Here is a 15,673-nt window from a genome sequence, read left to right on the forward strand (position 1 = left end):
TTTTCTTAAAATCGATTACTACGAAACAAATTACTTATCAAACAAAAATATATTTATTTTCAATGTTATATTGATGTTTTAAATTTTCTTAAACAGTCGTTACTCAAATAGTCGTTAATGATAATTGATATTCAAGTAAATCATAACTTTCAATAGAGAAATTTCTTTTAGTTTTATTTTCATGTCGAAATATCGTTTATAAAATTAACTATATTTGTAAATTTAGTTTAATATATCATATAAAAAAAAACAATAAACTCTAAATGAAAATATCGATTGCGACATTTGATCGATAAAGGGTCTATTGTATTTAGACATGGTCAATCTCTCAATATGATTCCAAAAGTATGCTCCGCTCCGCCTCACTCCACTCCGCTGACCATTTTTCACCGCTCTTCTCCGCCCCTCTCCGCCCAGCTCCGCGTCAGTGGAAACACTGACAACTTTTCACCGCTCTTCTCCGCTCTTCTCCGCCCCGCTCCGCGTCAATGGAAACGCGGCCTTAAGTTCCTCTTTGCGGCGTTTTAGATCGCGAATAAAACGAAGTACAGAAACATGCAAATTGGATTGTTTTACTGGAGGTTTTTTCATTCTTATTTTGGTTTCATGGCTCTTGGAAAAGTTTGGATAGCATGTCGTCCACACAGGCCATTCATGATGGTAACGTTTACGAAAATGGATTGTTTTAAACGATGTTTATAAACAATCCGTGGATGTTAGTCACATAGGGGTCTTCAATCGAGTTTTGTTTTGGTATCCGTATTATCTCCCTATTAATTGTTTATGGTTTAGGTGTTCTAATCCATGAGCTCATCTTTCCTCTTATATAAATAGTGTTTGTCTAAATGAGGTCACGTTCTCATCTAGGGCATAGGTACGGTACTGTATTCAGTCTCACATGCTTGGAAATTGCAAAGTTCAAGTGAATCTATATCACAACAAACATAGAAGCTGAAAGTGCTATTTGAATTTCGTTTATTGTGGCTGCTTTGTTATTGCTCCGTCCTGCTTTTATCTACTTTTAAAACTTTATTAGGTGGTTAAGCGATGTCCAGTCAGCGCCGAGTTGACATAACAATCTGTGAGGTCACGACACTAACGAAGGGCTTGGGGTCTAGTAGGTGGAAGTGGTTGATAAGGGGCTGAACGGAGGGCGATTCTGGTATTCGTATGCAGGCCGCGCGGTGGCGGCGCGATCGATACGCGCCCGCGCGACGCCTCCCCCGCGATACGACTCACAAGTCTGCTACAACAAATATACTTGAGCTTATTAAATTTCTTTAAGACCTTTCCTGACAGCTCTTCCGGCTAAAGGGTTGTCCGGTTTTATTCCATAGGTGAATCTATTTATAGTCGACCATTCGCGTAACATGCTGTCATACTCCTTATTTCTTACAGTCACGGCATTCTTAACTGCGTATGCATCTAAGAGAGAACATAATACAACACTAAAATTATCAAGTTGGGACACTTGACCATACCAAATAGAAGAAAGAAATTGTTTGGGATCGTGTCCGATCACCGATAACAACGTAACAGAACATTTGCAATTGTAATTAATAAAACATCAAGGCACGACAAACTGAGTATTCTAAAGATAAGAAAATGACATCATCAACGGGAACGACCAAGGGAGAGAATAAAAAACTGTTGACATGAACTAACCGATCAGTGAGGCGTAGAACACGCTCGGCCGGTGACCGCGTGGCCCTGATCTTGACGGAACAAGCTCGGTGATGACCTTCCGTGACCGTGCAAGATGTGAACTAACCAATAATGCGCATGAACATAAAATTATACCAACTACCACGTTAATACAATTATCTAACTCCTCAAGACCCCTTATGTCATAGCCAACTATAATAACGTATTATGACTTGTTAACAGGTCGAAGTACCTTCATCGTGATTTATTTGTCGCCATAAATGGTAAAACTAGTTTATTAAATGATTCACATCACAAAAGAGTGTGGGTGTTCAGTGCCATGGAGTAGGAACAAGGCTGTACTTTATAGTACAGCGTAGTTTCTGTACAACTCCATATACAACATACCTATAATATCAGCGAGTAAACAGAAACCCAATATAATGAATTTGAGCTCAGAATCTCTCCCCTATAAGGGTCTCCCTTTTCGTATGGTATGCGCTAACTACTTACTAATAGCTTTAATGCACTTCCAATAGCAGTCTGACGTATATCGAGGGGAACTATCAATGAAGAGGGATCTGGTATTTATTATAAAATGTATAGATAGATGGTACCATCGGAGATGAAATATTTTAACAAGTGAACAGAACAGATCAGGCGACTATGAGCACTGGAGGTTTTCTTAAACATTAATGTTAGGTACTTCTTGACGCAAAACATATTAGTGTGTTATAAACGCCTTGCATCTAATTGACTACAGATCTAAAGTGTTAAATTAGCACTAGTAATCATTGTGGTAATTGTAATAATGGAACTCGATAGGACAGACATAACTACAGATGCCAATGTGAATCAATGAATTTCAATTAGCAGATGAACAGGAGTGCGGCTACGTCATCGTCATAACTGAACAAGTCCGCGTTGCACAAACATTGCGATCATTGCGAGTTGTTAGTTGTTATTGCATACCCGCATGCTTTCACCTACAGATGTGTATTATGACATGAATCTATATCATGGAATTTGTCTGCATTCAAATTGGCTTGTTTACTGAGAGGAATTACGATCTGATACAAGAGATATTTGATACGGAGATAGTTACGAAACGATCCAATTTATGTAATGACCTAATAGTACGTAATTTCATCATTCATGGAATAGCAAATAACGTTATTTTTGTTAATCATGTAATTATTATGATAACGTTTATAAATCCTTGCGTGGGTACCTCTACCTGGATGCGTTCTTTTATTAGTTTTTTTTATGATGCGGCCATTGCTCCCCATTTCGGACGACCCTTTAGACGAACAATGATTAGAGCGAGGGGAGCCCCATGCAGCTGCTCCTTTTCTCTTAGAACAGCTTTTTCTGATATTCGCCGAAGGAAGGAACTGGGTCGCGAAATGAGGCCAATTGTATTTTCTCTGATTAGACTGCACAATGCGTTTACTGTTTGGTTTCATTTAGCACAACCGATAGTGATTTCCTCAAAGCCCCATAATTTACAAGTTACTTACTAATGTAAGATAAAAAACCCAATGATTGCAATGCATCCATTTGTAAAAGTAAGTTTCATTTATTCGCTGGGATTTCTTTGCCTACTTAGTACGTTGAAAGTTGATTGAGACAGTTTCTCAGTACCGTAAAAAGTGGTCGAGATGCGTCTGCTTCAAACATATATGATGCAACGTGAAACGCAATGTAGTCCCCATTCTGTAAGTGTGCAACTTTTCCCTGAGGCGCCAGACAGTAGCGACACCTTGCTGTCACGGCACTACCAATCAGTTTCTACTTCATGAATAGTGTTAATTTACCGGGCTTTGGCTGACTTTGGAGCTGTGGTGTAAGCAACACCATATAGAACTCAACAATTATTAGTCCCTATAGTCGTATGAATTGTATTTCAAAATGGAGTGCTGCTTTTGAATCGGATGTGAGAACGTGATGTTATTTTACTTGTTCGCAGTGGTTTCTGTGAAACAGTGGCGTAGTGTGAGAGAGGTTCGAGTTCATGGCCACTGAAACAATCGATTGGCGAGATTTGTGAGCGAGCTGCGTGCGTACCAGGCTCCAGTAGCTGGACGCGTGTAGCTGTCAACCTTGACTAAGCGAATACAACTAACATATTTGAATAATATTACAGCCCTGTAATCAATACAGGGAACTCCGCTAATCTGGCTTTTCACGGCATCTACACTTAAATTTGGTTCAGTAAAAACAATAAGAGAAAGATAATTTCCGATTGTGAAAGTAGTTCTCTGTTTAATCATGTTTAAAAAGGAACAGAATTACTTCGCATTGTTGTGGAACACAATGAAGTACAAATATGCAACACGACCGCGAAATATTCACCGATGTGGTGGAACTGTGGAACAATACAATTTCTGAATGTGTGATGTGTTATAATGCAGTGCTAACATTCTTGTTCCTATAGGCAACGTGAAGAGAAGTGTTATTAAGTTGTCCCGACCGCATTAACGAAGCTCGGTAAAATTAATTACTTACATTGAACCAACAAGCGGTTATCGCGGTCACTGCGAGGAAATTAAATGAACACGCGCGGACGCTTCTTAGTGGACTTTACTTATTAGAATATACCGATTTAGATTCGTGAAGCGTATGGTAACTGATAAAAGATGATTTATTTTATGTTTCAATGTTTCAATTCAAACCGTTGTGCCTTTTATAATTAAGACTCAAATACATGACAGTGATAATAATGAATACCTTTCAAGTTCAATTTAATTTCCAATTAATCATTTCGAAGGTATCAATTTTAAATTCTCCACATGGTCAGTAGGCGGCAGGTGTCGGCAGTTAAACAATGTCACGCAAGTATCGACTATCCCGAGCTTCCGGCGCGTGCGCAACCACGTGTTGTATCCACGCATAATTATAAATAAATGCAATGGCTTTTATTGTTTTGCTATTACATGTAAATCGATGTTCACTACCAAAAAAGCGTTAGAGTGGCTTTAGAATAATTTATAACCATTTGAAACTATCATTTTAGTACATCTCTGATTTATAGGTTTTAACTTGTGATTGATAAATAATTGGGTTGTAAAGTTTCGACTACAATGGAACCCGCACCACGTAATCCGGCTCTCACCGGCTATAATTTAATATCCGCCCGAAAATAATCCCATTTCCTCGTCATACCACTATTAATGTATCTTTTGGTGTTGATGAGAAATGCTTTTGTAGGGCTTCCTCTCGCTATAGACGTGGTGGTGCATAATTTACAAGAAATTTACCTATAATAATGATGAAGACGCATCGTCTATGGATAAATCTAGATAAATTAGCATGTAGTGCGATGTTATCGAATCGCATCCGAAGCCAGTCGAAATGTCCGACATGACCGACATGAAACGTTTCCCATGTTCGACTAGTGATCGATCATGCGATGCAAATGATTTATAGACTGGAAACTGAAAATTTAAGAGGATGCAAAACCGTTATTTCTGAATAAATACATTGGCATTTACATGATACCGTATACCTACTTACATATCTTTCTAACTGAAGATGATTTTTCGATCGAAGAATAAATGTAATTCTTGATCCATTTCCCAATTCGTATCTGATATTCAATTTGCAATGCTAACGTGAAATGGATGTGTTTTTGTAAGACGTCCTTTAACCTAGTAGGTAACAAAGAGAAGCCTTGTAAACTATAGATGAAAACAGTTGTTCACAAAATGTGTGCGGCATGTAACAATAAAGTGTAAAACATGGTGACAAATGAAGCAGAAACAGATACTCGTATGTTTGTCGAGCGTGGTTATTGCGCTCATTCATATACATGTTCATGTTAACACAATATTGTGCCAGAACATAACACCAGTAACGGTATTGACAATTTGGAAATGTGTGATATTTATAACGTTACCGCATTTTCCTAACAATCGAGTTTGATTCGAGATTGAGCTGGAATCTCATTTAGTTTTATCGAGGTATCAGAATCACAATGAATTCCCAGTGAAGCTCAAGGACTTGGCGTCGGTAGGTACAGACGCACTTTTCTCGTCCAAGGTTACATAGAAGGTCTCGCCCGGGTCGGCTGGTGTCCTTGGCTTTCTTCTATGAAGGCTGTATAACGTTTCGATCCCTTATAATTTATAGCGTTGCATTTAAAAATATCATTTACCAGCTTTTTTATTTGGATAAAAATGTTAAAATGATCTTTACACCAAGAATAGCTTTCTAATTGATAATAAATGTAACATTAATTTAATTACAATTCAGGAAGCCGTTCCGTTTCACGCTGGTACATTTCCGGCGGTATGTCCCGTTTCGGGGGCGCACCGTTTGCTAACGGAGCAATATTTGAATCATTGTATGTTCAAACAGAAGGATGTAATTGAGTTCTTGATGACAAATTATTCGGGACACCACACAACGTTAGATAACTGCGAAATTTGCATTGTCTTTCGCCCCATCGCATTCGCACTGATCGGATTGAGAGATTGTTAGCTAATGGCGGCGAGATAAACAGACTAATGTGTGTGTTACTAGGGTACCTTCATAAATTTTAACGAGTAAATCCAGTTCAGCCCTTGTTTGTTTACTAACCGCACGTTAGGTACACATTTTATTCAGTTTTATGACCTAAAGCACGCCTTTGTGTTTCAGTGTGAACTGCGTTGAACAATGAAGTGTATGTACACATATTCATGTAACAATACATAAGAGTATGAGTAACATTATTACCTATACAATGGGCGGTTTGCTAGTAAAATACTAAAAGTCAAAACAAACAATCTGAAACTTTCCATTAAGAATGCACAAAGGCATATAACCGGTGGAGTATTAAAGCGGACAATGCGTCGGTAACGGGACGAGGCACTAATTGTGAAGCGAGAACCGAAGTCTTCCGTTACCCGTTGCGCCGCTGCAGCACAACCGTCTCCCGGGAACTACACTCGTAGCCAAACGAGACTCGACACAACTAGACCAATAAAACGCGCAACGGCGGATCATAATGATAAATGGGATATTTTTTTATAGACCCGGGTAAAACCTGAATGTGAAACGTTCCACGACTGCGCCAGAAGGAGGTTAAAAGTTAGTTAGGTAGGTAGGTTATGTTTTTCGAGAGTATGTATGTATGTATGTACATATGTAAGTATGTATGTATGTATAATTGTTTTAAAAACATGACAAAACCACCAGTCATTCCACGTAGCCGATGTAAAAAGCGAGCAGTTTAATTTCGCAAGAGTGCTCCAACTTTTTAGCTAAATGCTTTTCTGGTATTCAACGCCAGCCTACATCCAGACAGCAGCGGACACTAAATTACAACGGTACATGATTTTGAATTCAGACTCACGACGAGAAGCGATTGTATGATGCTATGCGGCGTATTGATGAAAATTCTTGTTTGCTTAGCACATGCAAAGTGCAGGAAAGCAGGTTATTTTAAAATGAGCCGCAGATATTCTCAACATGCAATAGGACATAAGTAAGACATTATTATGTGGAGTGTGGAGGACGAATTAATATAATAAGACTTATGTAGTTCATGGTGGACGTGCCGGGACTGTCGAAGAAATTGTTTATCATACTCTCTGGTCACGAACTCGGAACACACGCACGTCCTACGTATTCTATAATAATCTCAGTTCATAATCACTTTTAATTTATGTGGAATATAATGTAACAATTTTCTGTTTACTCTATTGTATCAAACAATTATCTTTGTAGAATCAGATAAAGACAAAATTGTATCTATCAAAGACGTGTCAGAATTCTGATTAGTTAGACAGTATTACAAACTATCAATAAATAATGTTTATCATTATTACATAATTCATTTTGTTGTTATTAGGTGGTTGTGGTCCTAATTCAATATTAAGCACTTGTTGAGTTGGACTAAAATAAACATAAACATCTCAACAAAGTCCTTACTGATGATGTTTTCTTTTTGTAAAGTAAATATTTAAAACTAATGATATTATTGTTTTCATAAGCTTTCTCATGATCATGTTTATTTTACTGAAATTTTTAATTTACGCTCACGATAAAAGAATCACTTAAGCACTTGAATTGCTCCGTCAGATCTTTGAAGTAAACACAAACTTCAACAAAATTATAAACAAATCAATAACAGGTGGTTATGCACTTACACACCTAAACATTTAATATTTGTTTTGCTTGTTAGGTGTACAGAAGTATACATGCATACATAGTTATAGCAGTACGTAGGTGTGATGATACAGTAGTCTAAACAGAAGTGGCAGGCAGCGAGCGCTGCGACATCTTCACAGGAGACATGTTGAACAAGCACTCCACTCGACTTGTAGTTGAAGCTACCAGCTACCACACGTAACTTCACTAAAGTACGCTCCAGTCTACGGTAAACTTTGTTCTTTGTTTGACAAAAAAAAGTACACAGGAATGTTTGTTTACGATGAATCAACTCAATGATTGAATATATTTTTGATATGCAGACGACTTAATGTAATTTTAGCACATGCAGACGATTAATTTATGAGCATTCGTACCGCTGACGACAATATCAATCACGGTTGTTATGAAACCCTTGTCAAAGTGGGTAAAATGATTTATTTATTTAAGCTTTGATCGTAAAATCGCTCCACTTGAAGTTGGAGAGCCTGATCGCACGCAGTCCGTCGTCTGTAGCAATAAAGTGTTCCATTTTATTGCTATTACTGGCAATAATATAACTCGTTATTATTACGTCAAACCTTTATGGAGGTACAACTATTCCTATTTAACATTTGTATTATATTTAGCATCTGATTTTCTTTGCATATCAGTTGCATGTCCAGTACCTATAAGTAAATGTAGATGTCTCCTAATAAATTTAATACTGCAAGATTAAAGATATTTCGTTTCAATGTATCATATGACCGTTGCACTTGAAGTGTGACTCCCGTTAGTGCTCGGTCCACTGATTATCCATCTCTCATTACGACTTGCTGGAGTACCTGGAGGTGGACTACGTGCGACGTGAAACGCATTAAGATATAATTAAAACAATGAAAGTGATATTATCAAGACAGAAGATAATTGGAGCATCCTGGTTTTGCACCATTGCACATGTTACGATGCGAAAAGATACCAAGCAAAGACATTGATATACAAAACTTTGCTATATGTATACAAGTATCAAAAAATCTTATCTTACATAATGTAAGGTCATTGAAGTCTTGAGATAAACACATGTTGAGGTTAAGTTTAGCTGTTATTTAAACATACTTATGAATAGTGGCTTTATGATAACAACAAAAATGTAATAGGCATTCACGTAATGTGTGTCACGCGTTATTTGAAATGACCGCAAAAATTAATCGACGACCTTGTCTCGTAACCGTTTACACGTCATTCTTCAAATTAATGTTATTCAAGGCAAAAAGCATTGTTGAGTGGCTCCGTAATGGTTTCCGCGCCTAAATCAAGTCATATTAAGCTGGTAATTCAATTACGTAGATCTTTAAACATGAAGCAGTGGGTGATGGAAAAAGAGCAAAAGAACTCGAGGTAAAACCAACAAATTGATTGAATTCAAGCAAATAACTCGGAACACGGCTCCAAAACGAAACTCTGAAAATGAATTTCCACGAGCGGTTCGCATCGTGGAAAACAAGCTACAGGTCGTGTTGTCGGTATAATTGACGTATTCTCTCGCCCCGCAGAATTTTCTACATGCTCGCATTGGAAACTGGATGAAGGCCATGCTCTCCTAGTTGGCCTCATACTGTAACTAGGTCAAGTTTAAACAAACAGGAACGTTGAATGAGGCTTCGATCGAGGAAAGCTGTTAATTAATTACGAGGAAAATTTTCAGACAGATAGATTAATGAATGATTCTTGCAATCTTGCAATGTAGGATGAAAAGAAATGTTTTTACCGAAACCTTTAAAGACAAGAGAATTCAACCCAAACAAAAATAACAGACATCCCATTTTGCATTAATTAAAAAATGCTAAACAAAAAAGGGCAAAAATACGTGTGGAGTGAGTGAATTACGTGCATGGGTAGAGAGCAACACAGTCTCTTTCCCATTACACTTCATTTATTACAGCAAACTCCGGTAAATTATCGTGCCCTCCCGGTCCATTCTGCCCGTAGCTCACAGCTTTGTTAATGGCTCTCACCACGCGGAATGCAGGGCTCTCGAATCCTTCCGTTATTATGGCTTTCATTAATGAATATTCAATACGTACCCTTTGTTCCTTTCCCGTCGAGTACAGAGTTACATTCAAGTATTAAAATTGACTCCTATTTGTTAGATTTGAGAGGTTCTCTCAGTCAGGAATGTGATGACAAAAAATAACTATGCAGAGCTTGTGTGCGCGGAGCATGCACCAAGAATTTTAGCAGCTATACGTGACCAAGAAGTAAGAGAGTTCATTAGTGTCCCATCGTGAACTGGAGAATATTTTTGCAAGCGAATAGTGGACTTAAAATGCTACGGTGACGCATGACTCATCGCGCTTAGTTCATTGACCTCCTGTAATGTAACTTACAGCGAGCGGCCGATATTGTTCCAACAAGGAATTTAATGAGAAATTACTTTTACAATAAATATTTTTGAGCTCTCTTTTGGTCTTGTAATGGTCATGAATAAATAAACTTTTTAATCAAATATAGGTTACGAATCATTCATCTTAATGCACGATTAAGATGACTCATAGAAGAGTTCTAAAGTGACGCATTGAATTTGTGAGTAATTCGTAGTAAGTTACGCGCAATCGTTGGAATTGTATCACTATTATGATGACTCATTTCTATCTGCAACATGTCCCTATAAAAGTGTGCCCAGCAGATACACCCGGTGTGCGTGCGGTTTAATCCCTACGCCGGACTGCTAACAGCATTTCATATGCAAACGGCAAACTCTGTCCGCGTTCTGTTTACAAAGCGCAAAACTTTTTCGTTGGGGGAGCGAAACTTGGTCCATTTGCAATCATTTTGAGGTTGAATAAAAAATATATTTCGTGTCCACGTAAAAAGTTTTGCTATGGTAATGAACTACATAGAAAAGACGGTTTATTCAGAACTCGTAATACAGGTTATTTAAACTCTGTTTTAACACTGAATAAACAGAAATTGGTTTCAGAACTTAGTATGAATCTAAGTTACTAACTCCGATCTTGTTCCTTGCACTTGCCTCAAACAAGGAACTTAATGAGTGAAATATTGCACAATGTTTAATGCTCGAGCAGTTTGTTCAGCGTGCAAAGTTGTTCGGCAGTAATTAATGCAAAGTTCGAAAGCTCCCGGCCCATATAAACGCAAAGTTAACAGCCATCGGGTATTATACGTACACTAACTTTTAATCTAGAGTAATAATTTGCCATTGTAAGCAAATCCAGAATTATAAAAGAGACCTTAGTAACGATAAGACAAGTAAAAATAATTAGTTGAAACTCATTAAAATGCGCTGACGGAAACCATCTTAGAAATGAAGGCATTAATGATGACAAAAAATGTATAAGTTAGTTTAATATTCATACTTTGTCAAGGTCATTGTTATTAACATAACCGGAACCGTTGAACGGCTACATATTTCTTTGTAAAGAAATATCGATTTGTTTCCAGAGCACGTTTACTGGGATCATAAGAGCATAGGAGTAATTTATTGTACACTGTTTTAATATTTCATTCACACGTTTTAAACTACGATCGATTATGCTGCTATTGTATCGCAATAAAAATGGGTTCATATTCATAGCACGCGGACGTTTGTGAAAAATTCATGCAGGTCATTCGTCAGTGGCAGCACCCGTGACTACAAGTTATGTTTCAGTGTGTCTTGTAAATACGTGACCAACTTACATACGACCTATTTAAAAACTGGGTTCCCTTCTCTGTGATGTCATTGGATGCCAAAACCTATCAACATTATTAAGACTGCTGTTCTGGAATTATGATAAAATCTAAAGACGAGAGGTTGTAGAAAGAGGGGGGACATTTCCATTTTCCTCAGCGTTCCCGAGACCCTGCTTGCAATAAATATGTAATGGAGGTACCCGGTATCGATTGCATTACTAGAGGGGAGTTTTTATTACTGAACAAGCATGACATCAGCAACAATTTGTTTCATGACACACTTCGTAATACTCTTGTGTCAGCGAAAAAATTATCTACACTGGGGTAATTAATTTATGCAATGTTCTAATGGAAAGAGTCCAAAAGTGATTGGAGAATTCCCAGAAGCCTGCGTAGTTTGTGAAGTAATTACCTTGTTTTAGTTTATAGAAAAAGATTTTTCTATTTTCAGTTGGCAGTACATTTCATCTTACCCAATGTTACGTCTTCATAGAAATCAATACTAAAATAATAAACAGAAAATATATACATTCAGGATATTGCATTAATAACTATCAAGATAATAGTCCATAAGTTTGGATTATCTTGAAATTGAATCTAATTTGAATTTCAAACCAAATTGTTTTCTAACCGTTTATCAGAGTATTATCCGTGGGGGAACCTCGATGCCGACCGAGCGATTAATGAAACCTTTTTTCAGCAAATGATGGCGGATCCAAAACCTCAATTAAAAGTCGAAAGTGTCTGAGATAAAAGGATTAATTTAAAACTCCGAATAATAACCTTTTTATGCTTGATACTTTGGGATTCATATTATTGAGCTAAAACTTTAAAATCAACCGTCAACATGTGCTAGTTTAATAATAACTTCCAAATGCTCTGCCAAACGATTCTGTTAAACTAAAATGTTTGTTACTAATGAATACATTACTTTGATTATATAATTGTACCCAAAAGCATAAACTAATGAGCAACTAGGGCTGCAACCCCATGTCGGTTTATGGTCGTTCGAGGGTACTAGAGTCCTGAATAAATAAAATGCAATTAGACTAGGGTGCCGCCTCATAGCAACACGTTACGCGCTTCTGTGAGAGAAACCATTTAGTATAAAAACTCTGATTTATCACCAAAGAATAAAACGGAAAGGGGAGGTGTGATTATCAATTTAAATGTAATACGAACAATACACTTTTCCGTACCGGCCTACGAGTGTTGGATTTGTTTATGTAAGAGGCTTTAAATTGTCGCAACCTATATTACACGCGCAATTACATGGGATACTGTGCAGTCGTCCACCATAATGGGATAACCTATGAGTTGATGGGTCGTGTTTCAGTCTGCTAATTCGGAAGCAGGTTGCGAAAAGGACGGGCCACGTGCGGGGCGTCGCCATGGCAACAGAGGAAACTACGCAGTTCCACGACCCCCCACCCTCGGGAACGACCTATAGTCTCGACATTTTCAAGGCAGTCGAGTGGATAAGGCTATTATTTATACTTTGGGCTTGATGTTTCCTCTTACTTGTAAAACTCTCCAAACGAAAGTCCACTTAATATTAAAACGATTCTAAACGATTTTGCTTGTTATGAATTATAACCTACTAAAATTTTATTTTACTAGGAATGTATTTTTATCACCAAGTATAAAAGGGCACCTTAACATCAATATAATACTTCTGAGGGATCCTCATCAAATCAGTGGCCCGAGATAATAACTCTATTACACAAAGAGATGCGAGATTTTGTCAGGCAATTTGGATGAGTGAGGGGGTGGTAACCACCAACACATGAACAGCCATATTGTGCGTCAAAACGCCATAAATTTATGGGCGGTTTTGTTGCTGGCGAGAGGGTTCTAAATCTGTAGGTCTAAATGTAGATATAGAACATTTTTGGAACACTTCTAACTGGCCGCTCAATTCGCTCAAAAAATAAAACATAATCAAAACCGTTTAAAAACAACACATGAATCACAAAGGTCGATCGTATTTTCAAAGTCCCTTGCCTCTTTGGTTATTTGACCCCTGTCAAGACAATTGCCTGTCCATCGGCTTCCCCCTGCATTATTGGAAATCCCGGCTGCCTCGCGCGCTCTTGTGGTTAACTGAGCAATCTTCAAAATGGGACTATAAACCACATACACATGCGGAATTTATTCCTAATACATTGCCTATACAAACCAAACATAACATCGGGAAATAGGGCTGAGAAACAACATGCTCACTTAAACCTTTATTAAAGCTACGATTCGCTACGATAGTCATGGCTTTACAGAAGAAATTCCACAAGAAAAAATTACAATGGAATTCGTATAAATTGATTAGATACACAGCTGTGTCAGTTAATGACCTATTACTAACAAAGAGCTCGATGACGATTAGTCCGGATGTCGGCAACTCTTCTAGTTAATTGACGATCGATCAAAAATGTTTGGGTCACTGCACTGTAGCTTTGCAAATACGGAACAGAGAGTAACGGTAATAATCTAAAGTCGAGTGAACTATGCACTTCCCGTGCACACTGTAATTATTAAACCGGAGACAAGATATAAGACGCAGGGATCTGGTTTCTAAGTGTTCATTGTAGCAGTCACAGACAATGGGACCGTTGCCGTGGCGAAGGCCGACTCAACACCGCATAATGACTGCATTATAAAACGTAGTTGCATCAACTTTAACACGCATTCTTACCATGTGTTACATAATCTAGGATTTTTCCAGAATGATTTTACTTATTATGTTCATCAATATTATTATAAAGTGTAAATTTATTCTAATCCAATGCTCACGATATATAAGTATGTCTTTATTTCCATTGTATTGTTATGTATAAATAAACGTATGTTTACCATTGGCAATTTTGCGGTTTCAAACATTTCCATTCGAATCCTTATCTGTAAACCATCAACGGTTGATTTCATGCCATGCTTTTGTAAATATGAATCTTACATACCATATCTAACTGTGCATATTCCTATGAACTTGACTCTTAAATTAGAAATTATGACTAATCTAAACAGCCACTTAAATATGATATTGTTGAACATCTGTTGCATAAACGACCAACAAAATGTAAAATAGACAGCTGCAAGTTGCAACCACTTTATTGCAACTAGTTTTTATTGCAAAAATTCTCGGCGTTTGCGACCATTAAATAATTATCTTCCTTGTTAATACTGTTACCGACTTGATACGAAGAACACAGTAATCAAATACATTAGAACTACCCGATTATACACAAGAAATTCTTGCCACTTCCTGGCCAGTTCATAACATTAAATAGGTTCTAAAGCTACACAGTTACGTCAGTAGCGTTTAGAAGATATTTTTATTTACGCAACAAATTAAGGACAAGGTCTTGTTTGTATGAGGATCCGACCAAAATAGTATCGATTGAACTAAATGACAATTCGTTTAACGCAACTGGAACGTAACGTCAACCGTGGAAAAACTCATAAAGATATTTTTGTTTCAGATCTTGTGCAGCAGCTCCGACAAGTAGCCAACCTGGAAAGTTTATAGCCTTTTCAAATAAGGTATTTGTCGTTATTGAATTTATCAATTTAAAATTGTTTTATCAATTACATGGTAATACATAATTTGATAAAGTTACCAGCGTTTTTTATGATCCACAATTTAATAAACACATTATGTACCTTACAGCATGATAATCAGTTTGAACTTGGCAAAGTCAATTACAATTTGTAACTCAGTCACGGCGCAATTTCATAGTAGACATACCAAACATAGCCAACAACTGAAGCGAGACGCACTCGACGCAAAAAGCACACGAAATTGACAATTCAGTGGAATGTTTTGGTGATGCCATCGGCGATCTAAAAATAGTCACGACTAGCACGTTCGTGAGTGGCCCACTATCATCCTGTCAGGAGTCAGGACGGGCCACAATTGGCCTCTCCATATCAAACAAGTGCCGGATCTGCATCGCGAGTTACGCAAATGACCATTATCCTAACGACTTAATAGGGAAATACAGAATTCACCTGGAAAACTCTACAGGCCGGTTCTGGGTGGAACTGCTTGTTTCCTATGCAACGACGTAAATAATAGTACTCATGGGTAAATTGTGTATTTGAAATTAACCAATATTTATTACTTTGTTCGAGTTCCCACTGAACTGAAGATTATAGATTAGTTTATTCTTTTAATTCAGAAAGTGCAGCTAAAATTGGGGCAATGTGTCGTCAGCAAATCATAAGTGCT

General features: G+C 37.5%; 2 protein-coding genes and 1 long non-coding RNA gene across 3 annotated transcripts in view; 2 read left to right on the top strand and 1 right to left on the bottom strand.

The window, feature by feature from the left end:
* LOC126910965 (uncharacterized) overlaps positions 1 to 15,673 on the top strand; it is a 104,388-nt gene that overhangs the window by 32,523 nt on the left and 56,192 nt on the right. The window lies entirely within an intron of this gene.
* The window catches only part of LOC118273331 (mitoguardin), a 57,103-nt gene that overhangs the window by 11,304 nt on the left and 30,126 nt on the right, over positions 1 to 15,673 (bottom strand). The window lies entirely within an intron of this gene.
* LOC118273744 (protein unzipped) overlaps positions 1 to 15,673 on the top strand; it is a 31,244-nt gene that overhangs the window by 3,039 nt on the left and 12,532 nt on the right. Inside the window, exon 2 of the mRNA XM_035590893.2 lies at positions 14,925 to 14,985. The gene's annotated coding sequence lies outside the window, so the exon portion shown is untranslated. The remainder of the gene's footprint in view (positions 1 to 14,924; positions 14,986 to 15,673) is intronic.

The sequence above is a fragment of the Spodoptera frugiperda genome, chromosome 1 (genome assembly GCF_023101765.2).
Source record: "Spodoptera frugiperda isolate SF20-4 chromosome 1, AGI-APGP_CSIRO_Sfru_2.0, whole genome shotgun sequence".
Taxonomy (NCBI): domain Eukaryota; kingdom Metazoa; phylum Arthropoda; class Insecta; order Lepidoptera; family Noctuidae; genus Spodoptera; species Spodoptera frugiperda.